Raw genomic sequence first — 24,704 nt, 5'->3', positions numbered from 1 at the left:
AGTTTCCTTTGTATAAGGAAAAATCCTTGATCCCCATAGTCCTCCAGTTTCAGTCTTATCTGCATAGCTAATAGTCCTGGAACGCAGCACCGGTATTCAACAAGAGTCCGGCGTGTTAGAACGAAGGAGAATTAGCAAAAGGCAGGGGCTCACATTCTGCTTTTCAGAACTCGGGGCCGAGGGGGCGAAAGGGGGGAGATTCTGTAACGTTGGAGGCGCAGAATTGAAAAGCACAATTAAGACAATCCCCCCTTCCTCCCCACTCCTTTATTCCGTCTTCCCCCACCCTCTTTTTATACCTTCCTCTCTTTCTCCGCTCGCTTGTATATGTGCGCGTGAGTGTGCGCGCGTGTGTGTGTGTGTGCGAGAGAGAGAGAGAGAGAGCTTTTATCGTCTTCTACAGGCACCGGGTTCCTATATTAATTAAATAACTCTTTCTGGGCTGTAATTAGCATTGCATTCTGTACCGGTTCATAATAATCCCGTAGTATTCATTACGGTGAATACCCATTTAATTAGCTCATTAGTCCCTAATTGATACAACTCCTCGCTGTAAATAAACCCATCTTTGCATCATTACCGAGGACGGCAGAGCAAACGGCTGTAATTGTCCTCAGAAGTGAGAAAGTGCCAGGAGAGAGAGCGAGAGAGAGAGAGAGAGAGAGAGAGAGACAAAGGAAATAAAAAGAGAAACTCGGTCTCGCTTATTCTCTTGTTAATGGAAAGAGAGAGAGAGAGAGAGAGAGAGAGAGACGGGGAATATGTGCGCAGAGCCTCGACTGCCACCACTGTCACTAGATGGAGACACCGCTCCAGCCTCCGAAACCGCCGAGAATAATGACGAAGGATGAAAGGGGAGCTCGTAGGAGCTGATGTGCTTAACTACTTATTAGAGGCACTATAACATTTTATCCCCCTTCCACCTCTCGGATTAGGTACAGTCGCTAGATTTAGTACTGCGACTTCTTGGGGAAAAAAAATTTCAAGCACTGGCAACCCGTCTTGTATCTGCGCATGCGTCTTTGAGCGTTCGTGCATTGTTCTGTAAGGAGCTTATTTTAGGTACTGCAGCGTTCTACAGTCGCGAAGTTAATATGGCTTCTTAATTTTCATAGACTGGCAACCCTGTTGTGAATTTGTTACTCATTGTGGATGTTAGGCGTATTAGGATCGTTAGTTTCGTTTCTTGTAATATCAAGCTTCTTAATTCAAGAACTTGTTCTTGAAAGGGATATCGAATATCATATTCTTATTTATAATGGCTTTGAACACCCATGAGCGGTAAATCATGAAAGCAAATGACGCAATACGAATACTGACATGCACTGGAAACTGGCTAAATTTTAACCTGTATTCATCCCACAAAAAGATCAAACTATGAAAATTATCATGTAAAATAAACTCTTAAAATCAGTTGCTCGACCTTTTTCAGTGGAATCGTATAAATCCTCAACGTATCGTCCAACTTCAATGGGGATGACCTTTACCTATCTGCACATAGGAACTGTATTGTTTGATTTCAAAATAATTATACTGACTGTATTATCAGTTAATTGTTATATTTTCAGTACTTCAGCATTCGGGCATGTATCTGGAAATACATTTGGGGCGGGGGGTCCGACCAAGTGTTTCAATAATTATAATTATAATAATAATAAAATTAGAATAATTATATTTAATTAAATTAAAATATTAATTAAATATGTAAATTAATTAAAAATATTGTTATTATTACAAGAGTAGTTAAAAAGATGGTAAAATATTAGATATATAACAGTACGTATTCATTATCTAGCTTACATGTAGTTAAGATCGCCAAATTTATATAAAAACAACTGCCCTGGCAAGGATATTAATGTCAAATGGATAAATAATTGAATATTTATTGAATAACGAAAAAGTAGTTAGATCTAATTGACGAAAAGTAAAGTGGCTGATTAATATTTTATACATATCATCATAAGTAGTGTGCATAAATCTTTGGTACTGTTCTTCAAAGCCGTATGAGCCAAATTCCTTGCCTTCCAATAAGTTCAGCGGAAATAAATAACGATCGATTATATAATGCTACTATATAATTTATGTAATGCCATAATTACATTATATAATGCTATAATGCGAAACAATTTTATTTTGATTATTTAATTTTAGTACTTAATAAGTCTTTCGGGGGTCCGGATCCCCTGGACACCCTAAATACGTCCTTGCCAGCATTGTACTCCATCACTGTTCACAAGAAACCTTTGTGAAAATGGCCTGAACATCTAAAAAGCATAGCTCTCTTCATAGCAGTAACTACGCAAGAAGAACTAGTGTATGTAAGGCAGAGGAAGGACTGGGTGAGGAGGTGTCGTCACGTTCAATATGCACTAAAGACACATGACAACAGCCCGTGTTTCAGCTCTCGTTTGTTTCTCTCGCCAGCAGCGTTCGACACCTTGGTACACGAAAGTGAACGATATCAGCCGAACACAACCGAACACGACCTCCAATCGGCACGGGGCCAGTAAGGGCAAAACCGAGTACGCGATAAGCTTTCTCATTCAGGGGTGATACGAGACCATTCCCCATGTGTCCAACGATCTCCATATCGAGGCTCTGTTTGGGGGGGGGGGGGGGCAGGAGATGGGAGCTGACAAGAGAAACGAAAGCAATTGCGGCGTACAACTCTCAACAAATGCAAATTGCATCTGCCTCCGGGAACTAAACAAAAGGGTTGAGGAGGGAACGTTGAGGAAAAGGGGTGAACGTCCCAATCGCCGAACCATAATGACTCCGCACGAAAAGTAAGGGAGGGGAACGATCGTAAAACTTATGTACATAGTATTTACCCATCATAAAACCTGCCGCAGCTCGAAATTTAACGACTGACAGTTTCTAGAAATCATAGATATTTCTTGGCTCTACCCTCCCAGGAGACACGGTGCAGAGGAATGGCTGCATTTCCCAAAGATGCCGATTGTTTGTGTGCATTATGCCGTGTAACAACCCGCTGCGGTTTGTCTTATGCTGTAGCTAAATTATGTACTGTGTGTGAAGGTGGTCTAAGCAGGACTTTGAGGGGGGGGGGAGCTTATTCAAACTGCGTTATGCACTGTGTCATCCACATGTTTCGTCAACAAGATGTTGATGCAACTCTTCTTAATTTTTATATCTCGTGCATTGCGAACACTGGATGGCGAAAACATCAACATTACCTGCACAACCAAATTGCATTTAAAAGAAAAAATCACCAGCAATAGTGTTTGTATTATTTTTTATCGGAGATTCTGGATTCGGGTTCCGACCTGGGCATGTACTTTCCCATACTTAGAGTCTAATTTTTTGCCACGTTCGGCTAATCGCGACAATGAGGGTTTGATAAAGGGGGACACGCAAAGAAAACAACCATGCCTACAGTGAGGGAAGTGTGTCCTCTCGTTCAACCAGCCCGCGACACTCCCGCAAATCAGAAAAACGAGGTAAATGCTCTTTTAGTCCATACATGTATTGCTGAATGGTATTTTGAGGTATCTTAAATTTGACCCTTCAAAAAGTATTCCGCCACCTCCTCAATCATTTTGCCTTGTAATCAAGGGGTCCCGGGTTCAATACCCGGGGGAGCCACATAGTGGTTCGGATCCCACTTAACACTGTAGGTCCAGTCCCGATTAGCCTTACTGTGCATAAAGTGGATTTAAAACACCAACTCAAACCAAACCAATCCTCAATCATTTTCTTCCTCACGCCGTCGTTGACGCTCAGGCCGGCATTTGAACCCAGGACGCTTGGCAGAATACAAATTTAAATGTGTCATTTATGGCCGTGTGCACGAACGAAGATCAAATTTTAAACTCGGATCGGGAAAGGATCAATGAAAAACTCCATTGCACGAAGACGGTTAAACACTTGATGGCGATCTAGGAACATCAAAACGAGTGAGTTTATCTTCTGATCGGCCATTCGCCACAGTTTTGGTGTCGGATCCTGGTTCACGATACTGACGCTTCGACTGCAGGCAGTTGCTTTTTAATATAAAAAGAGCGGAAAGTGATATCGAGGGCGTGCAAACGCTAGAGATGTTGGGTGTACAATGCTGAATTATAATTCGAGAACTGTGTAAAGACTGCCAAAATAATAATAATAATTTGTTGTTTTGTGGAGCAAAGTCGTAATGTCATATATAACGTGCAAGTGCAAGGTAAATTAGAACAGAGCAATGTCGCGATATTGCTACATGGTGTTGGAAATATGATTGTATAAATTTACAATACATGTTACTGACTATTTCCACGACACGAAAATATAAATATATAAGAATTAAGAAATGAAAAATTCAAATACTTACCACAGACATCAGTAGCATCAAAATCGAATGCATTTCGTAAGGCATTAAAGTCCCGTAGAAGAAGGTTCCATGCTTTCTTCTCCAACATGTTGATACTTTAACACATCACACTACTCTATGCGGTTCTTGATTGTAATTTGTTTTAGCCAACCAATCAGGTAGAGCCTTACAAATTAATCTCGGATCAGTTGAACGGAATCTCGTGAACGTCGTTTTTCGTTGGTGCAATGCAAATCTTTAAACAAAGTTCATCTGAACTTCGAAATAATTCGGCGTTGGTGCACGCGGCCATAACTCGCCTAGAAATAAATTTTAAAATTTAGGTGATTTTTTATCGTAGTTTATGACAGTCATTATCAGGACACAGCGGTGACAATATTGGCTGCCTCGCCCACCTCCCCCCGCCGACTTGTAGATGTTATATAGGGGCTCCTACATATAAATGGAATTTCTCGGTACAGTCATCAACACATTTAGTTCGTCATTAACTTAATGAAAAGCCAATGGGTTTGTTACAACCCAGAATTCTCTGTAATTGTTCTCGCCATTAGGTAGGACATTGCTTGATTTTTACACTTACAAAATACCTAGCAATCATTCAAGGATCGGAACGAATTAATTAACGAAATATTATGAATCATCGACTATATTATGAAGAAAACTTCAGCAAAAGCAAATGCCACAGTAGAATTCATTTGTACTTATGCAAAAGATTAAAAAAATCTAGGGAGGATATCTCGAAACTTACTTGCTACGAAAGTAGGGCTGCTACACCACTATGGACCTACACATTGAACTGAGTACGTAGTTCATTTTGCAAAATATTGTTATAATTGTGTCTCTTTTAATCAAGGGCGTTCGTTTTAGGCCCGTAAAACAAGTTGGAATCCTTTGATTAATGAACGATTTCTTTGATTACAATGTAAAAGAAGTTCAAATTATACTTCATATGAATAGGAAATCACTGCTCTCTATGGGAACCCACGTCACTCTTTTAAACTCGCATCCTTTGAAAAGTTCATCCTTCTGATAACAATAAGTAAAAATTATCAGTGGTTAGAACTGCGATACGAAACCGAACGTCCGAGATTGGGGCTCTTATCGCCGTCATTGTTCTGAGAGTAGGTCTCGGTCAAGTCTCGAATGCTTCTTGGTCTCGTCTCGTTACCCATCCCTAGATAACTCTCAAAACAGCAAGTCGCATTCCAAGCACATTCAGCAGAACGAAGCGAAGTGTGCGTCTCCTTCCGAAAACAATCAGTGGAAACGTGCGCCTAATGAAAGACATCACATCCTGCTGCATGTTTATCTCCAGATCGGGTCTCATGTCATCCTATCAAACGGGTTCTTCAACTTGACTGACAGCCCTCCCTCCCTCCCTCCCTCCTCCTCCCGTACCCACAAGCCAAGTTTTTCGTACGCGTGTCGTGCACTCTATCTCGAGATTTCTGGCACGCAAAGATACCAGTTTCCTCCAGAGCGTTTACCGAGCCACCGGACAGAACAATTCTAACTAAAAAATATATCTTACGAATATCAACCGCGGCAAGTGCATGTTCCACAGGGTTGTGTTATGGTTGCATTGCAGGCCGGCATTTTGGAAAGCAAATCTCGATGAGATGTTCTAAAAAATGCACTTCAATGTTCCTCCTTGTCCAGAATTTGGGGAGCGGAACGTAGGGCTAAAATTTCGTCCGCCATATTGAGACGGTTGACCGATTTCATCCACATAACCCCCTCCCCTTTTGCCCAGTATTCCTAAAAAAAGAACGTCAAAGGTAGGAAAAGAAGGAAAAATTGAGAGCCGACTTCCAGAAAAAGTGTATGTAACCCCTCCCTTTCGCCACTGAGTGAAAAGGTGTGCAAGACTAGTTGGTTTCATTAGAAGAAACTTTCTGTGCACACAGTTGTAAAAATATACATTACACTTGTTCGCCCATTACTCGAATAGGAATCCACCGTAGCTACTACAAAGCATGGCGTTCCAAAGCAGTTGTGAAATGATTGTGTCTCAAGGTGAATATTGTTTATCACAAAAAGAACTACAACACGTTGTGTAAACATTTTGGTTTGGATACTTCATTGAACAGAAGAGTTGTCAGTGACGTCACTTTCCTACAGAAATTGTTTAAACATGACTGTCAGTGTTCCGAGCTATTACAAACTATAACCTTTAATGCTGGCCGCCACAGTGCAGGACAACGAAATCTATTCTACACACAGGGACCAAGAGTCAACGTGCATAGGTTTTCACCTTCAGTGTGAATGCAGGACACAGTGAACGAACTATTAAAAATTGCAGAATTTGACATTCATTTAGTGCACTGAAGAAAAAATTCTCACATCAACAAGTGTATAAATTTGTGTAAATATTATGTATATACTAGATGTTCATTTGATATTTTCATTTCTCTTGCATGCAAAGCAAAGTACATTATGTTCAACATATTTGGGAGATGTACCCTGTGCTGAACTAATAAATAATAATAATAATAATAATAATAATAATAATACACTATCACACTAAACCAGGGGTACCCAAACTTTTTCGTTTCACGGCGCCCTTAGTGTTTCAAGATTTTTCCGCGGCGTTCAAGTAAAAATGAAGGCCTATCTAACACTTGAAACGCTCAGAGTGATTTCATCCTTGCCTAAAGTTAAAAATAAACATATATTTCAAATTCAGAGACATTTTAGGAGTAAAAAAGTACAAAATAAGCACATATTTGGAACAATCATATCTAGAATCATGTGTAGAGTAACAAGTAAGTGTCATTTCAGTGAAAATATTGGAACATATCGCGGCGCCCGGGCGCCTCGGTGCACACTTTGGCAACCACTGCATTAAACCTTCAAGGTATCTATACTGAACGCAACTCCAACTGGCGGCTGGGAAACAGCGAATCAGCGATCAGTTGAATTTCCTTCGACTGAAATCGGGCATTTTCGAGTCACAAGGTACCGAACGTTGTTCGCGGAACGAAACAAATGAGAGTTGGGTACACCACACGTTGCCAAACGTACTGTAAAGCGCGAGAGAGAGTCTTCTCGGACAACGATAGCTATTGCCAGCACCAGAAATCAGCGAGGTGTTAATGGTAGAACTGCACACGTGGTCCTATACGAGGGAATTTCATACGCAAACACTCTACAAACACGCAAATAGACAACTGGCAAAAAACAGAAGTACGCTTGGCAACGTTTCTTCGGGAGAGCGATGTGACCCTTTCAGCCTTTACTTTGCAACTGAGTTTGTTGACACCCATCGAGCCACACACCCCTGAAGACGATTGGGGGACAGAATAGGCCAGAAATAGCCGGCAAGGTCAGCCGCCAGATGGAGTTGCGATCAGTATAACTCATAGAAATCTCAGGTCGAGAATTAAACTCACGACAGCGTGTTCACAACAGCTGTTCGAACACTCATCCCTCCTAAACGACTCATCTCATTTAGTTGTTATTGCATACCTGTAGACCAAATGGTGTGCTAAAACTCTTCGTTGACACAAGGCTCCCAATACCGTCACACGAGGCACAGAGTTCGAGTCCTGTCCGAGCATGGATGATCCTTAGCGATTGTTCTCCCAATCTTCATCGTCGCGATGAGGTATCGCGAACTAAGAAAATACAATACTGTATGACCTGCTAACCTGATCTTACTTCACTGTCACAAAAAATGTAAAGCTATCCCTTGGTAAATGAAAGTAAGAGCTCCGGACGTTCTCGATCTCGGCCACATTGACTGAGTGAGCTCCAGAGCCACTTAATGCAGGGGCATTGTCGTAAATTACTGTCAAGTTAGGAGAAAGTACACAAGTAAAATGCAATATCAACCTTTCATCTTAAACGAGAGGTCCGGAAACCATTTAATTTGTGTCCCACATTTTAAAGACAGATATCTTATCTGGATAAGCAAAATAAGATCTACCTTAGACGGGGGCGTCCAGCGTCAAGCTAAAAAAGGGCTCCCATAGGGCTTTTAAAAAAGCAAATAAGACAAAAGAAAAGCCAAACTTCCTGTAAACGCACAGAGACCGCCACCTGTCGGTCCGACGATTGTCCCGAGCTGCCTCATTACAAAACCATAACGACAGCACGAGAAAAAAAATAGCTGCCTCGCCCCACCTGCCTCCATCTTGGAGAACCGGGTCGCATTCATTAATAATGGAAGAGGCAATACAGCCAAATTAATCGAGATGCAAATGGCGCCCCCTTTGGTGAAAGTTGCATGACACACAATTAAGAATTCGGTTTTTAATTAATTAAGGACTGCGGAGTTAGTTATTACCTCCAGGCCACGGCTTCGTAATAGATGATTGTGCCTGGTAATATTTCGTATGGACCATCGCATTAATTTCCTGCTCCTCCGACACGCTTTCCTACATATCGTGGAGCGCTGGTGGCTCGTGTGTGTGTGTTGAGAGAGCACGTGCTGATGTCCTGGATACGGAGAGGTTTTCCGTGGTTCGTTCCCTGCAAATGCCGAGGTACTATAGGGATGAAGAGTTTAGGAATGGCCACAAAATCCGTGTAACGGATATCCAGATTTCAAATTATGCGATATCCGTTTCGGATTAAACGATAATCCGGATAGTACATATATGATGAAGGATTTGTAGAATATCCGTGTAGTGAAATTCGAATATGACGAATAAAAGAATATGTGGATAGGCCGTAAAACGGAAAAACTATAAAACTGTCCGGATAATGCACACATTCGGATATCCAGATATTTCGGATAATACGAATACGAATATTAGAATATCCGATATCAGGATATTTGAAATTCGGATAAAATTTTATCCGGATTTGGCCATTCCTAGAAGAGAGTCCTTGGAGATTAGAGACGGTACCGAGACGAGAACAAGACCGAGATAGACTGTTGAATCAAGACGAGACGAGTCTTTGTGTCCAAAATTCTCCGTCTCGTTCGATACAGTGTTAATCTATGATGAATTAAACCCAAATTACTTTATATACGATTTATTGAGACATACCAAGTGGATATCTACCTGATTAAGTGTATACGCAAGTCGTATATTTTGTTCTTATTAATTTCAAAAGTAATCTATTGCCAACTGTGAGGCGTGGTTGCATACATTCAGGATAACCTATTTTCCCGAAAGAATTTGTCTCTGGTAAATAATCCTGTGTTTGTGTTCTATTTACAAATATCTGTTACCAGAAATTATTTTCTGGTTGTACTAAATTTTTTGTGTGTAAAGTGTACACAGATCTAACTACAAATTCATTAAATCAAGGTTGATGCAATTTTGGTGCATCAACTGAGACAGTAAAAACCTGTACTTTTGGTCTCTTTGAAATGATCCTGTCTGATCTGTCCGAATAATGCATTTTAGTGCAAAACATGCGGAACAGTTGATAAAAGTGCCCTTTCATGGATTTCTCTGCGGATTTCGATGAACTAGAATGCATCATTAACAGTGCACTTTAAAGTGTTATTGGAGTCACAAATATTAAGAATATCTGTGCCGATTGACACAGTTTGCGTTCTATGTTTAACGTTGATTTACAAATATCAAAAATTATAGTTTACTCGAGTCTAGAACTATTTTTAGTTTTGCATTTAGCGTCACTTTTCTGCCACTTTGTTCAATCACGACGAAGAGGATGATTGATATGGAATTTATTAAGGGGCACTCGCAAAGTACATCCAGGTGCAGGCAGGGATTTGAACCCGGGACCAGGGCCTCCTCGGTGGCGTAGTGATAAAACCGTCACCACATAGTGATTCGAATCCCGCTTGAAAAATTGTCGATCCAGTCCCGATTAGCCTACCGGTGCATGAAGTGAACTTGAAACAAAACGTTTTTAAAACATCTCGAGCCAGGGACCCCTGACCCAAGTTTCGAATGATTGATTGAATTGGTTTATTTCACTTCGCCTTTTTGCTACCTTTTGGCTAATTGCGAAGATGGGGATGAGTGATGAAGGGACACTCACAAAGAACATCCATGCCCAGGTCGTGATTGGAACCCGTGACCCCTGGCGTCGTAGCGTGCTACGCTAACCACTCCGCCATGGACATCGGCAAAAGACTCGAATGAAACCTGGAGCCTGACACTAAGTCTATATGTCTCGTCTCGTCAAGCCTCGAAGGGTCTGATAATTGGCTGACGGAGCCCTTACAATCCTAAATCCGCAACTATTCACTACAAAGCATTACACGCACACACCTCACCATTTTCGTACAGGATTTACACCACACGTCACGACGCATCCCCAGCACGCACAGAGCCAACAAGCCAAGTTGGATCTCGTTTTTCAAACACATACACGCAAGAAGACGAGCACATGCAACTAACGACGGGGCCCTTATCTGTGGAACGAACGGCTTAGTATAAAGGGCGAGGCCCTGTTTACCCAGAGAGCTGCATGTTGACGCTTCCACTATAATATTCCAGAGACAAATATTTACCTGGAGATAATATACCTTAAGCAAAGTGTCGTCGTTCCAAGGATCTCGTCCTCTTGAGCATTCTTTTCGAGATGGTACGCAAACCAATCGAAGGAACACTTGATGTATATTTCCTTCCTCTCCAGGTATATTTTTTCTTCCTTCGAAAGCAAATATGTAACAGCAATTTACATTCGTCTCTCGATCGATGAGGACGCACTACAGGACGGGTCGGATCATTAAAAAGGAGAAGTTTCCGAGCGATGCATACATTTTGGCCAACGTCATGGGGGTTTCGCGATGGACGAATGCCCCCACTCGCTTGTTAGGTTATCGTAACGATGGAAATGATGTGATGATACTCCTCCTCCCTTGGACGCAGAGAAGCCAATCTGCATTTTCAGCGGTGTTAGGATCGACCCAAGTTGAGATATTGCCGGGTATATAGGATGAATTCAGTCTTTGAATTGATACAATGTTTGATATTGCCGAAAATGAAGGCTCGATTCAATCTTGAACTGATGATACCTTTGATATTAACGAAAATGAACGCTGGAATCAATGCAACCTGGGATATTAACGAAAATTGAGGCTCGATTCAATTTTGAATTAATGCAATCCTGAATATTGCCGAAAATGAAGGCTCCATTCAATCTCGAATTAATGCAATCTTTAGTCTTGCCGAAAATGAAGAATGATGCAATCTTGAATGAATGAAACTTTGGATATTACGGAGAATGATGGCTCGATTCAATCTTGAACTGGTGCTACCTTTGATATTAACGAAAATGACCGCTGGAATCAATCTTGAATTAATGCAATCATGGATATTAACGAAAATTGAGGCTCGATTCAATTTTGAATTAATGCAATCTTGAACATTGCCGAAAATGAAGGCTCGATTCAATTTTGAATTAATGCATTCTTGAACATTGTCGAAAATGAAGGCTAGATTCAATTTTGAATTAATGCAATCTTAAACATTGCCGAAAATGAAGGCTAGATTCAATTTTGAATTAATGCAATCTTGAACATTGCCGAAAATGAAGGCTCGATTCAATTTTGAATTAATGCCATCTTGAATATTGCCGAAAATGAAGGCTCGATTCAATTTGAATTAATGCCATCTTGAATATTGCCGAAAATGAAGACTAGATTCAATTTTGAATTAATGCCATCTTGAACATTGCCGAAAATGAAGGCTAGATTCAATTTTGAATTAATGCATTCTTGAACATTGCCGAAAATGAAGGCTAGATTCAATTTTGAATTAATGCAATCTTGAACATTGCCGAAAATGAAGGCTCGATTCAATTTTGAATTAATGCAATCTTGAACATTGTCGAAAATGAAGGCTCGATTCAATTTTGAATTAATGCAATCCTGAATATTGCCGAAAATGAAGGCTCCACTCAATCTTGAATTAATGCAATCTTTAGTATTGCCGAAAATGAAGAATGATGCAATCTTGAATAAATGAAACTTTGAATATTACGGAGAATGATGGCTCGATTCAATTTTGAATTAATGCATTCATGAACATTGCCGAAAATGAAGACTAGATTCAATTTTGAATTAATGCAATCTTAAACATTGCCGAAAATGAAGGCTAGATTCAATTTTGAATTAATGCAATCTTGAACATTGCCGAAAATGAAGGCTAGATTCAATTTTGAATTAATGCAATCTTGAACATTGCCGAAAATGAAGGCTCGATTCAATTTGAATTAATGCCATCTTGAATATTGCCGAAAATGAAGGCTCGATTCAATTTTTAATATTATTTTTCTGAATTTTAGCGACAGTGGTTCTACTCTAGCATACAATGATAATTGTACATTATCCCTTGTCTAGTGGTTTTAACTATTCTTATTCTAACACTACGTCTCGAGAGAGCACCCATTATCTCGTCTTCAGGTGAAATTTATTTTGTCGGTGGTGGGAATGGAACCTACGACAGAACTGAGATTTTTGCTACAAACCCGTTCGCCTTACCAACTACTACACGGCGCCACCGTGTGGAGTCGCCCTTTCAGCCGGCGCGGGGACCGCATTTCTGCCAGTGACCCTCTGTTGCCGCTTTTACCTACGAAGGAACTCGCGGCCAAAGAACCAATTAGGCCTACCGCTTGGGCAAGAACTCCCCCTTCCCCAAAGCAGCCAGCTGGGAAACGGAATTTTGTCAAAATAACCGTTCTGTGCTGTGAATGGACACCTTCTACTCCTGCACAGCAAAATACCATAAACCGTGAACATGCCTAACTACCGAGTGCATGTTATTTAAAAGCTAATGCTGATTGCAGAACCCAACAGCAAATATACAACTGTAAAACAATAAAATAAAGTCACAAATACCTGCATGGAAGCCCTCCACAACATGGACTAGCTATCGGCAACTCCAGAAACTTACCTGAAAAAAAGAGACATAAGACATAAGTACATGTCCACAAAGGTCACACGCACACGTAAGTCAGAGTCAATAACTAGGAAACCTAACAATTGGTCTCTCTCTATTACGAACTGATCTTCCTTGAACAAACAATTTAACAAGTGTCAACACATTATGAAATTACTCCGATGCATTAATATAATACGTTGTAACACAGTTCACTGATCAATACACGGTGCTTCGAGTGGCGGTTTAATTATTGGATTATTTAACATGGGTTAAGATAATGGTAATTTCCGAGAGGGTTTAAAATTTAAATTCACGAAGCTTTTGAGATACGTTAAAACTGTAACATAAATTTGTACGTATTTAAAGTTATATCGAAGGCATGTCGACGGCCTCAATTTCCCGTGGAAAAATTGTTAGGAAAGTGATGGTTAACCAAATGTTTTGTTCTAAGACGGGAAGAACTAAGCGAGTGTGAAGAAGAGGAAGAAAAGGCAAAGCGAATGCAGCAAAAACGGCAAAGTGGAAGAGCCGTGTATTTTTGTTATTTAGCGTCCTTCTTATGCCACTTTATGGTAATCGCGACGATGGGGATGACTGATGATTAGACGAAATCGCTAACACGACACTCTCAAAGAACTCTCATGGCCACGCCGGGACTCGAGCAAGGGAACTTTCATGGCGAGATCGAAAGTTGGCCACTTAACATGTTGGGCCACACGAGGGTAAGTGAAAGGGAAAGAATAAGGGCGGAGTGGGAGATATAGAAGAAGGTGAAAGAGTAGAGAGAAAAAGGCGAAGCAGAAGAGAGTATAAAGTTAAGCAGAGAGAGAAAAAAGCGAAGCAGAGAGAGAAAAAAGCGAAGCAGAGAGAGAAAAAAGCGAAGCAGGAGAGATAAGAAGGGGAAGAAGAGAGAGAAGGCGAATCAGAAGAGAGAAGAAGGTGGGCAGAAGAGAGAATGGGAAGCAGAAAGAAAAAGGCAAAGCAGAAGAGAAAGAGAGAGAGAAAGGCGAAGCTGTTGTGGTAGAAAAAGGAGTAGCGGGAGAGGTAGGAAAAAGGAGAAGCGGGAGAGGTAGAAAAAAGGAGAAGCGGGAGAGGTAGAAAAAAGGAGAAGCGGGAGAGGTAGGAAAACGGAAAAGCGGGAGAGGTAAAAAAAGGAGAAGCGGGAGAGGTAGGAAAACGGAAAAGCGGGAGAGGTAAAAAAACGGAGAAGCGGAAGAAGTAGGAGAAGACAGGGGGAGATCAAAGACCGAAGATACACAGGAGAAGGAAGTTAAGAGAAGGAGAGAGAATTAGATAACAGAAAGGGTTGGGGGACGACAGATAAGGGTAAAGTGAGGGAAAGGAAGAGAAAAAGAACGCGTTGAAGAGAAAGAAAGACGACTGGGAGAGGAAGTGGCAAGAGGAGGAAGAGATAATAGAGACAGGGATAAAAAGACACGGAAGAAAGATTGAAGGAAAACATCAGAGAAAATAAATAGATGCAGGAGGACAGAGAAGGAAATAACGAAACATGAGCGGAAACAACCAACCCTCCAGTGCTACTGAAAATACAGGTTCGAACAGAAACTTCCTTGGACTTCGAAATCCCAATGACTATTATTTTTCCCGCCGACTCTCCCGCGCATATATTATTCTTCCTCCACCACCTCAGGCTTCCAACAACGTTTGGTTCCAGCTTTCCAGGGACACTTCCGGCCCTTGTTCCGCGGAGCAAACTCCGACGTCATTCTCTGCGATGATTGTGAGAACAGTTTCTGTACGTTGTCCAATTTGGATGTGTAGTCCGATTACATCCTTAAAGCACCTGGTTCCCTTGCACATTCAGCTTGAAAGTGAATTATTATGCTGGTCCTGGTGAATAAACGTTACAACACTCTGCTGCCATCTTCATACGATGGCCAAGTTTTGGGAGTGGTATGAATGAAATCTGCAAGAGCGAGTGTATCTATAAATGTGTTAGATTCGATAGAATGACATTCTTTAATAACACAGTTCTTGGTTTTGTAAACATCAAATGTAAAATGAATCTCCAATCACAGTTCTTTTTGGTAAGGGGGCTTATGAGAGTAACTACTTGGACTTATTAAATCTTCACGGGATCATTTAACCACGTAACTGTTGCAGTGAATAGGTGTATAGTGTGTGTCTGCAGAGAGGTTCATTAGCTCATAAGGAGTTGCTCACCTAAAAACGTTCTTCAACCAGCTCATTAGGCAACTATGAATTACAGTACTCTCCGTGATAACAATATACAACACTATTAATCATGAACAATTAACTAAAGCACTGTTAACAGTCGTTCACTGCATTCGCAATTCTTCACAAAGCAGTGATCTGGCTGGATAACTCACACGAGTAGAACGGTTCGTTCCAAAATTACTCTTATATGGAAAAAAAAGAATCACAAAAAAGTGTTTTGAGTGGAAAAGTAGAGAATTAAGTCAAATTGATTTGATTGATTGAGTTGATGTTTTAAGTCCACTTTAAGCACAGTAAGGCTAATCGGGACTGCACCTACAGTTTAAAGTGGGATCCGAACCACTATGTGCCTCCACCGGGTATCGAACCCGGGACACCTTGTTTACAAAGCGACTGCGCTACCACTGCGCCATCGGGGAGGTCCCTCAAATTGATATGAAAAGATGAGAAAGAGAGAACTGATATGAAAAAATGAGAAACAGAGAGAATGACAACAGAAACTGCCGCTTAGGGGTTTTTCTCTAGTATTCCCACCAAAGGACAAACGCATTGCCCTCTGGCACCTCTTCGCTTAAAGTAAGGGACAAGGGGCAAATTGCTTCAGTCAGAATAACGTGATAACGTCCAAGGGCTCTCACGCTAGCGATTGATGATGTCGAAAACTCTGCACGCGACAAGAAATTTGTTTCCCGTGCGGGAATATCGATTCCTCAATTAACGGCCAAAAGAAGTACAATCACTCGGAATAAAGAGCGCAATAACGTTCCTCTATACATGCAATAATGACATATAAAGGGTAAGTCATCGACAAACACTCACAGCATGTGGAGAGCTATCAAGACAAAGGACTTCTCGTTGACGCCTCATTTCGAAACTTCGCGTCCTCGAAAAACTATTTTCTATCCTGTTTCTAGTTGTAACTAGAACTGTTTGTAAATTTCGACACTTACGTTAGTGAAATAATGAAATCATATTCCAGTGCTCTGGGTTAAAATTAGAAATTATAAAGGGATTCTTTTCAACAACTGTACAAGGGAGAGTTGGATGAAAACCTTCATTTGTTTTTGTTTCTTATCTAGTAGATTTCTGTATGTAGGGTTGCACAAGTTTTCTACATTTTAGCACAGTCCTATTGCTGATTTACATATATTTTCAACTTTCAGTTAGTGCCTGTATACCTTAAGAAGAATAAGTCTTTGGGATCCACGTGCAGTCACTTATGAGACACTTCGAAGGCCTTTCCTCCCATCTGCCTGCGAACTGAGGACATTGTCGAACTTTCCTCTCCATTAGTAAACTCTCTGGTGTGGTAAACATGCACAGAGATGTTGAATTTCCATTTGCTGAGAAATGTCTGTATGTTTTAGGCTGACAAATGACAGGAAACCACTCCTCTTCACTGGTGCAAGTGTGTATAGGAGGTGCCATCTTTAAAATAACAAACTGGCGTTCTGAAGCTAACTTGATTTGGTGTTGCACCTTTGAGGTCGTTTTGTAAATAACAATTGATACCTCATGTAAATTTGAGCTGTATACAGTCTGCCTTACAAGTTTTATTGGACTTTTAACGTTTTCATCATTTGACTCTTGTAATATTTTTCTGCTAAAAGTCCACGCGACGTCGTTCAGTCAATTCTTCCTAGAGGGATCTAGTGTAACGAGATCAACATTACAAGCCACAGACTACCAACTATAAATAGTCGTCAATTTCCCCAGAAAAGAGCGTCCAAGGAAATTGATACATTGACAATCGAGTTAAATATTATGCAAAATGTATTTTTTGCAAGATATGCGCCACACTATACTGTTACATTCATAATAAAATGTGATATTTCGGAAAGCAGAGTAGCTACAACGTGGAGTAGTCGAACCTTCTCGAACAGCCTACATGCGACATTTACAAGTAACACAAATAGGTATTTTAAGAAGTAGTTAATACTTTATAATTACTAACAACAATCTTTCTTTGGATAATTAACAGTTTCATTAGCAACCATTACTATTAGGAAATAAGTCTTCTTGGAATTATCTTTTAAACGATTTATTTGTTTAAAACATGTTTCTTTGTTATTGCTTACAACACTGTTTAAAAACATGTTAAAAACTCAAATTCTGGACAAAACAACCGCGTCATCAGAAACTTACCATTCACATCGGACAAGGTTATCCTAGAAGAAGGATTTACAAAATGCGAAGACAAAACAACATACAGTAAAAGCATGCACGAAAAGTCAAGCAGCCTCACCGTTGATCGTCAAATCAAACCGAGCCCATACACGGTGGAATATAAGTGCAGCACCTCTCCAAAATTAAAGCCGTTTTCTTCATAGCGATTGTTTGAGATATGTATTTTAGGACATGACATTAAGTAAAATGAACACACTTTGTTGCACCTTTTCGTGAGATTAGCACATTTCCCCCCTGTTTATCCCCTCTTTGATGCTTCATCACCTTTTTCCTTCCATTTCTTTCATGTATTGTTAAAAATTGTACAAAAAAATTATTTTCATCCTTCTTGAGCAGCTACAAAAAAAAACTAATTTTGTAGAGCAGAACGAGAGCTATAAAATGGTATAATAAAATCATTGCAGCTCCAATAGTTCCCAAGATAATGTAGCAAAACCCGCGAGACAAAAAACAAATTTCAACAAAACCTATTCGGCAGAACCACAGTTCTCTATGCGGTCCGCGCGCATTATATACAGAAAAGGCAGAAAAAGAGAGCATTGAATAAAGGCATTTCATCAGCACCATTTTGAAAACATTTTCAGAACCTTTTTTTTTTCATTTCCCGACCATAATTTTGCACCTTAAAATCCATTCCCTAATAATTACCACCAATATATGATCAGGTCTAGATACCTAGCATAGTTATAAAAATATATAAGTAAGCCTTACTCCATATATAGCCTATATATTGTGCGAACGGGTAAATCGCCAAAAAACAACAATTAAAACACAAAATAAGAAGGCAGGACAACAAATGTTGCCGGAACTACCAAAAATGAATCGGAAAAAAACTTTGTTTTATTTGTTTCTTTAAAAACACACACAAATTTTGGCAACCCTGACCTCATCCCCGCGACGGACACCTGGCATCGCAGCATTCCGGACAGCACAGACGGCAGGTAAAAATTGTCTCGAACAAGTCCACATACTTGTTGCAGATTAATAGGAACATGCCCAGGAAGCTACGTCACACATTATCCTGATAAACTGCTTCCGACGGGTTTACAACTTGCTCTGGAGGAGACGGGAAGGGAGTGTCACGTGACGGACCACGGTCGGTTCCTTTGACGGGAGGAAGGGGACAGGTCAGCCTGGCTTCCCTCCTCTTCCGCACAAAAAATGAAGGAAAAAAGCGGCACAGTCCTTCCACAGTGTAGACCTGCCCTTCAGACAGTGACAGTAATCTATTTCGATAAAATTTCCCTCCAAGATGGCAGAAATTATCAGTTTCCCACAAAAATTTCCTCTCTGGCTGTTATCCATATATGATTTTATAGTATTAATATTTTATAAGGTAAAGATGTGATCAGTGTCACACTCCGGTCGACTTTACTCCCCCCACCCCGGGTTTAAAGTAGGGATGGCCAAACGGATCCGGATCCGAAAAATCCGGATCCGGGTTTGAAGTTCCGGATCTGGATCCGGATCCGGGTCCGAAAGTTTCGGATCTGAATCCGAGAGTTTCGTATCTCAATCCCATTATAATATTACCACACCTTAAAAGGTATTATGATCTTCGATTACAAAGAAATTTTTCATTAGTTAGTCCTACAAGATTTTTTTTCAAGTGTTGTTCCTCAAATACTTTGCTACGCATCGGCTAACACACTCGTGCACAAAAATAATCTTGCTTGTTTAACATAACATGTCAAGAGGTGATTTTGTAAATGCCATTGAAACGAATATGTATTCATTCGAATGTATTGGAAATGGAAACACACAGAAATGTGAGACATTCCATTCCAGTATGAAACCTTTAACACATATAACAAGATAGAAATGTTATACAAAAATTATACAATTGTTCTACAGTTACAGTTTTACAAATTAGAATAAAACATTATAATATACAGGGTGACTGGTAATTCGATGTATTCCCTGAAAGGGGTTAAAGTAGAGACAATTTGCAATAAATTTGACCATATGATACTCCGTCCGAAAATTAGTAGTTTTCGAGATAATCGAATTTCAATTGTTTTTTTTAAAAAATGACAATTTTCCACATAAAAAGATGAATTGAGAAAAAACTGATCATTTTATGGAACTTATTTCAGCGTTTTCTGATAGCTAACAAATAAGTGGTTCGTTGAAAAAAAGTTTTCCCCAAATAACAATCACATCTAAGTAACGGGTGGGTCTAAACTTACAAGTGATGATAAAAAAATGCACTCTTAGTTTACTTGGCAACGTATTAATAACAAAAATGGTATGACACGAAGCGTACAAATTACTTAAATTACCTCCTTATGACATCTGCTATCCAACAAGGTTCAAATGTTGCTGACATTCACATTTGTGTACAAGAAATAATCCTTCATTCATCTTCATGTGAATGGAATCAATGAACAATACAATTAAAGAACATTATATGTCTTGCTCAAAGTGGGCACCTCCGTTACGAATGCAGGCACGCAGGTTTTTACGGACATTTGCTCTGGTAACTCGTGATGTGATGGTGTCCTTGATGTGTTGACCAGCTGATAAGATCCTCTCCCTGAGCTATTCTTAACGAGTTTACCGGTGTCTTGTCATATAAATGTAAAATGTAAAAGTCGCAAGGCTTCAAATCGATCAGGGGATCGAGCTGGGCAGTCATCATGCTGATAAATCATGCCACATCTTGTAGCTAGAGGCACATCCTCCAACAACATTGCCATCCCGTTCCTCAAGAAATGTTCATAAGTGATTCCTTTTAAGATTTGGGGCAGGAAAAATGGCTCGATCAAATGATTGTTGATTACACCCATCCATACTTCTGCCTGGGCGTGCGACTGTGGCTGGATGAAAATTACCCAAAGAAATGGATTGGCCGAGGCGGCTCGATTCCCTAGAGTCGAGAGAAGAGAATCTTCTAAATACTTTCCGCTACTTACACTTCTCCGAACAAATGTAGGCAATTAGCTGTTGTCAGGACCAGATTAACCTATGGGCAACTGGGGCAATTGCCCCGGGGCCTCCACCAAATTTATATTTTAAGCAGCTGGCTATACTTGTGAACAATTACATAAGAAGTTGTATTTTAAAAATAAAAAAGACTTCAATATTGTCGTATGTCGACACTGATCTGGTTCAGTATTCTAAATGAACTTGTAGTGGCAACTCCATCACAAATTACATCTGCAGCTCTCGAGCTTGTGAGCATCTACAAGGAGGATCTGGAACCTTCGCTAGAGAATGAGCTGATACAGTTTGTACACCTAGTAAGCAGTAGCAATGTCAAACATCAGGAAGACATCCCAATGGAACTGTCTATGTATAATATTGTATGTAAGGATCCGTTCCGCAGTACATTTTCCAATGTCGAAATTCTCTTTAGAATGTATTTGGTCTTAATGGTAACAAACTGCAGCGGAGAAAGATCTTTCTCAAAAATGAAATTAGCGAAAAACAGGCTTTGTGCTGCCATGGACAGGATCGCGTATCCAATCTTTATTTATTAAGCATTGAACATGAACTTCTTCGTGAATTGGACTTCGATGATATAGTAGATGAATTTTCTGCGAAAAAAGCAAGAAAAGTGTGTCTACTATAAGTGTGAAGCTTTTCGGAATTTTCTTGAAGAAAGTGTATTTACTACAATTTCCACAATGAACCTGTCGGTAATTGTCCAGTAGATGGACCGTGCATATGTAGTGACATATTTACTCTTAATTGTAAATAATATCATTTATAATAAATTATGTACGTAAGTACAGTATACTACTCATTTCTGTTTCCGTCTGAACCCCTTTAGTATTTATTATATATTGTAGTTACGGTGTTCACTCTTCATAATATACTGTAGACATTTAGATGGAGAATTTTACTGCGCTATTCACCCTGCAAACCTATCTGCGAATATGTTCGACTGTGAATGACTACTGATTCTAAAATTAGGTCTACCATTTCAACTGCTGAAAATTGGTGGTTAACATATTGAGCTACTTCTAGTAAAAATAATAAAAAAATGGGAATCCCCACGAAACATTTTGCCCAGGGGACTCCACAAACCTTGATACGGCCCTGGCTGTTGTTCATGTTCTGTGAATTTATCCTTCACCAAAGTTGTGAGCCAAATAATATCTGTTGTCTACATTTTCACTCTTCACTGCAAACAAATTACACAAAATAGTTTTGCCTAATGTCAAGGCGGCTGACGGCAATGCCAGGAGGGGCTGAGTCCCCCTGGCCCCTGCCTGGCTACGGGCCTGAGTTACTATAGCTGAACGCAACTCCAACTGGCGGCTGGGAAACAGCGAATCAGCGATCAGTTGAATTTCCTTCGACTGAAATCGAGCATTTTCGAGTCACAAGGTACCGAACGTTGTTCGCGGGACGAAACAAATGAGCGTTGGGCACACCACACGTTGCCAAACGTACTGTAAAGAGCGAGAGAGAGTCTTCTCAGGCAACGATATTGCCAGCACCAGAAATCAGCGGGGTGTTAATGGTACAACTGCATTCGTGGTCATAGACGAGAGTGTCACACGCAAACAGTCTACAAACAAGCAAATAGACAACTGGCAAAAACAGAAGTACATTAGGCAACGTTGCTTCGGGAGAGCGATGTGACCCTTTCAGCGTTTACTTCGCAACTGAGTTTGTTGACACCCATCGAGCCTCACAACCCCGAAGCCGATTGGGGGACAGAATAGGCCAGAAATAGCCGTCAAGGTCAGCCGCCAGATGGAGTTGTGTTCAGCTATAGTAACGCCTTGCTAAAATTATTTTTCATATGCTTTTCTTGAGACAATTCGCAGGAGAATTTGTAACCATATCTTATAACGCCAATACGAAAAATTTAGGACAAGGGCGCACCGAAGGAAGAGGCTGCAACCTCCCCCATTCCGATGCAATGGCGACACTGAGACAATATATAAGAATATACCTATGTTGCAAAGGATGGTATTAAAAACAAAGTATGTTATTTCAAGAGCAAGAATTTTGTTGCAATGAATCATGCAAATTTTACACTACAGTGAAAAATTCCATTACTGTTTAGCCAATCTGGTTTGAATGAATCTAATGCTTTGTTTTAGTCCAAAGCAGTAGCGGCTCGTGCCTAAAATAACAGGTGAAGAAGTATATTTATAGGCAATGAAAACAAATAGTAAGTGCCAGTGCCCCCCCCCCCCAATTTAAAACGTCTTATTTGTCTTCATCCGTCCATCTGGAAAATGGTGTCTGCAACAAATTACACACTAAGTCATTTACTGGGTTCATTGTAGAAACCACAGCTCAACACATGAACACAACACACGATAGGAAACGCGAAACACACACGCGGAACAAGATCTCGCGAGAACGCGAAGATTTTGCCACAAGCACTGGATGCGATGTTTTCTCCGACGAGAGAACTGCTTCATCTAGAAGGCAACACCCGTTCAAGGCCAACGCTAGGTGACGTCACCGTTGCCATGACAACCGGCTAAGTTTTCCGCAACCTAGCGGTGTTTGCTCTTGGTTGGGACGAACTCAATACGTGCGTAGCGCCGAGCGGCGTGTTATTTGAGTATTATCGTGTGCGTTCTGCTGGGAAATAGTTTAATTTAAGAAGCAAATGAAAAATGTCAATATTAATTTGAAAATTAGGTGAAAACATCTGCACTTGTTGCACTTGGCCAGCCGCCACTGGTCCAAAGTAGACTGTCCGACTCACGCATTGAAGTTTCCAGGTTCGAGGATTGACCTGGGCATCGGTGTTCCTTTGAGAGTGCCACTTCATCAAACTCGTCAAATATTCATTCATCCTCATCGTTTGGATGGGCCAAAAAGAGGCCGACACGAAATAAGATACATGCAAACAGAAATTTTCATCACTGAATCCCATCCTGGGTTTGATGCAAGGTTGTTAAAGGTCCATGAATTTTAAGAAATTCAATTCCGGTCCAGGTCAGAAACTCAGGAAGCGTTAATGGGTTCTGAACCGTAAAGAACCTTTTTATCTGTAAAATATTTAAATTCGGTCCAGAACCATTTCTTTTCAGGATCAATTTAAATTTGGTCCAGGAACCTTTTCTTCCAGATCAATTTAAATACGGTACAGGAATATTTTTTTCCGGATCAATTGAAATACAGTCCAGTTCCGTATTGAAATATAACAATACGCAACTTGGACCGAATTTAAATTGTGCGAGAAAAATGTTCCAGTACTGATGCGGAACCCAATAGAACCCATTAGAATTTTTAGGTTCCTGGACCTTTAACAACCCTGGTTTCAAGGGCCTTTATAGCTTCGTGTAGCATTTTGTGGCCTATTTTGGCCGACCTCCGTGGCACACAGCCGCTCCAGTACACCAGGTATCTCTGGTTCGAATTCCCCTATGGACATGGATGTTATTTGTGAGTGTCCCTTCCAGAATGTTATCTAGGGCTCGGAAGTTGAAGACCTATAAATTACCAAAAAAAGACCTATAAAAACCCTAAAAATATCAAAAAAGGACCTAAAAACGGATAAAAGGACGTATAAATGTAATCCAAATTAATTAATAAATTCAGTTTTAATTACATATTTAATGAATAAAAAAATACAAAATTCTGGTGGTATGGAACAGACCGTGCGAAAAAACTATATGAATGAAATGCATCTTCTTTCAGTCCAAAAATGTTTTTCTCTCGTTTCAGGGATGGCTCAAATTATATATTATATTATATATTAGGGTATATATATATTTCTTTACTACAGAAAGGATGTTTAAGAGGTGATGAACTGATGATGATTCGAATTGGGAATGGGTAGTAACGTAGTCGAAAGAAGGTGAAGTTGCAAAATAAAAAAAGCCGTTAAGGGTGTTCTAAAGCCATGCTAAAGCATAGACCCAAATTTCTAAGGATAACCAACCGTACAACTAATATAGATTCGGTAAGGAAGAAATTTTCCGATATAAAAGATTGTTTTATTCACTAGAACATGTGAACCTTATAATTTTGTTACGATTGAAGGGATTTAAGTAAATAACAGAAAATATAAGGTCTCAGTCATGTTCAAACTGCTGTGTACAGATGGCGCTGAAGTGGTAGTTTTGTCAATACCGGTGCATTTTTTTTCTTTTATGACTAGTATGGAAGATGTCGTGGTGAAACAAAGATCACATGTTCTTCCCGCAAGTATCTGAAATACAAGTGGTCATCAACTGTAAATTGTATATTAAGGG

At 40.2% G+C, this 24,704-nt stretch overlaps 1 protein-coding gene across 3 annotated transcripts in view; it reads right to left on the bottom strand.

The window, feature by feature from the left end:
* LOC146001442 (LIM domain transcription factor LMO4) overlaps nucleotides 1-24,704 on the bottom strand; it is a 305,897-nt gene that overhangs the window by 199,123 nt on the left and 82,070 nt on the right. Inside the window, exon 2 of one of the 3 annotated variants that reach the window (XM_083138767.1) lies at nucleotides 13,101-13,155. The exons of the other annotated variants lie outside the window; for them this stretch is intronic. The gene's annotated coding sequence lies outside the window, so the exon portion shown is untranslated. The remainder of the gene's footprint in view (nucleotides 1-13,100; nucleotides 13,156-24,704) is intronic. 3 annotated transcript variants of the gene reach the window in all.

Source organism: Lepisma saccharinum, chromosome 1 (assembly GCF_977018435.1).
Source record: "Lepisma saccharinum chromosome 1, izLepSacc3.1, whole genome shotgun sequence".
Taxonomy (NCBI): domain Eukaryota; kingdom Metazoa; phylum Arthropoda; class Insecta; order Zygentoma; family Lepismatidae; genus Lepisma; species Lepisma saccharinum.
Note: the sequence above shows the minus strand (reverse complement) of the source record. Positions and strands in the feature narration are given on the sequence as shown.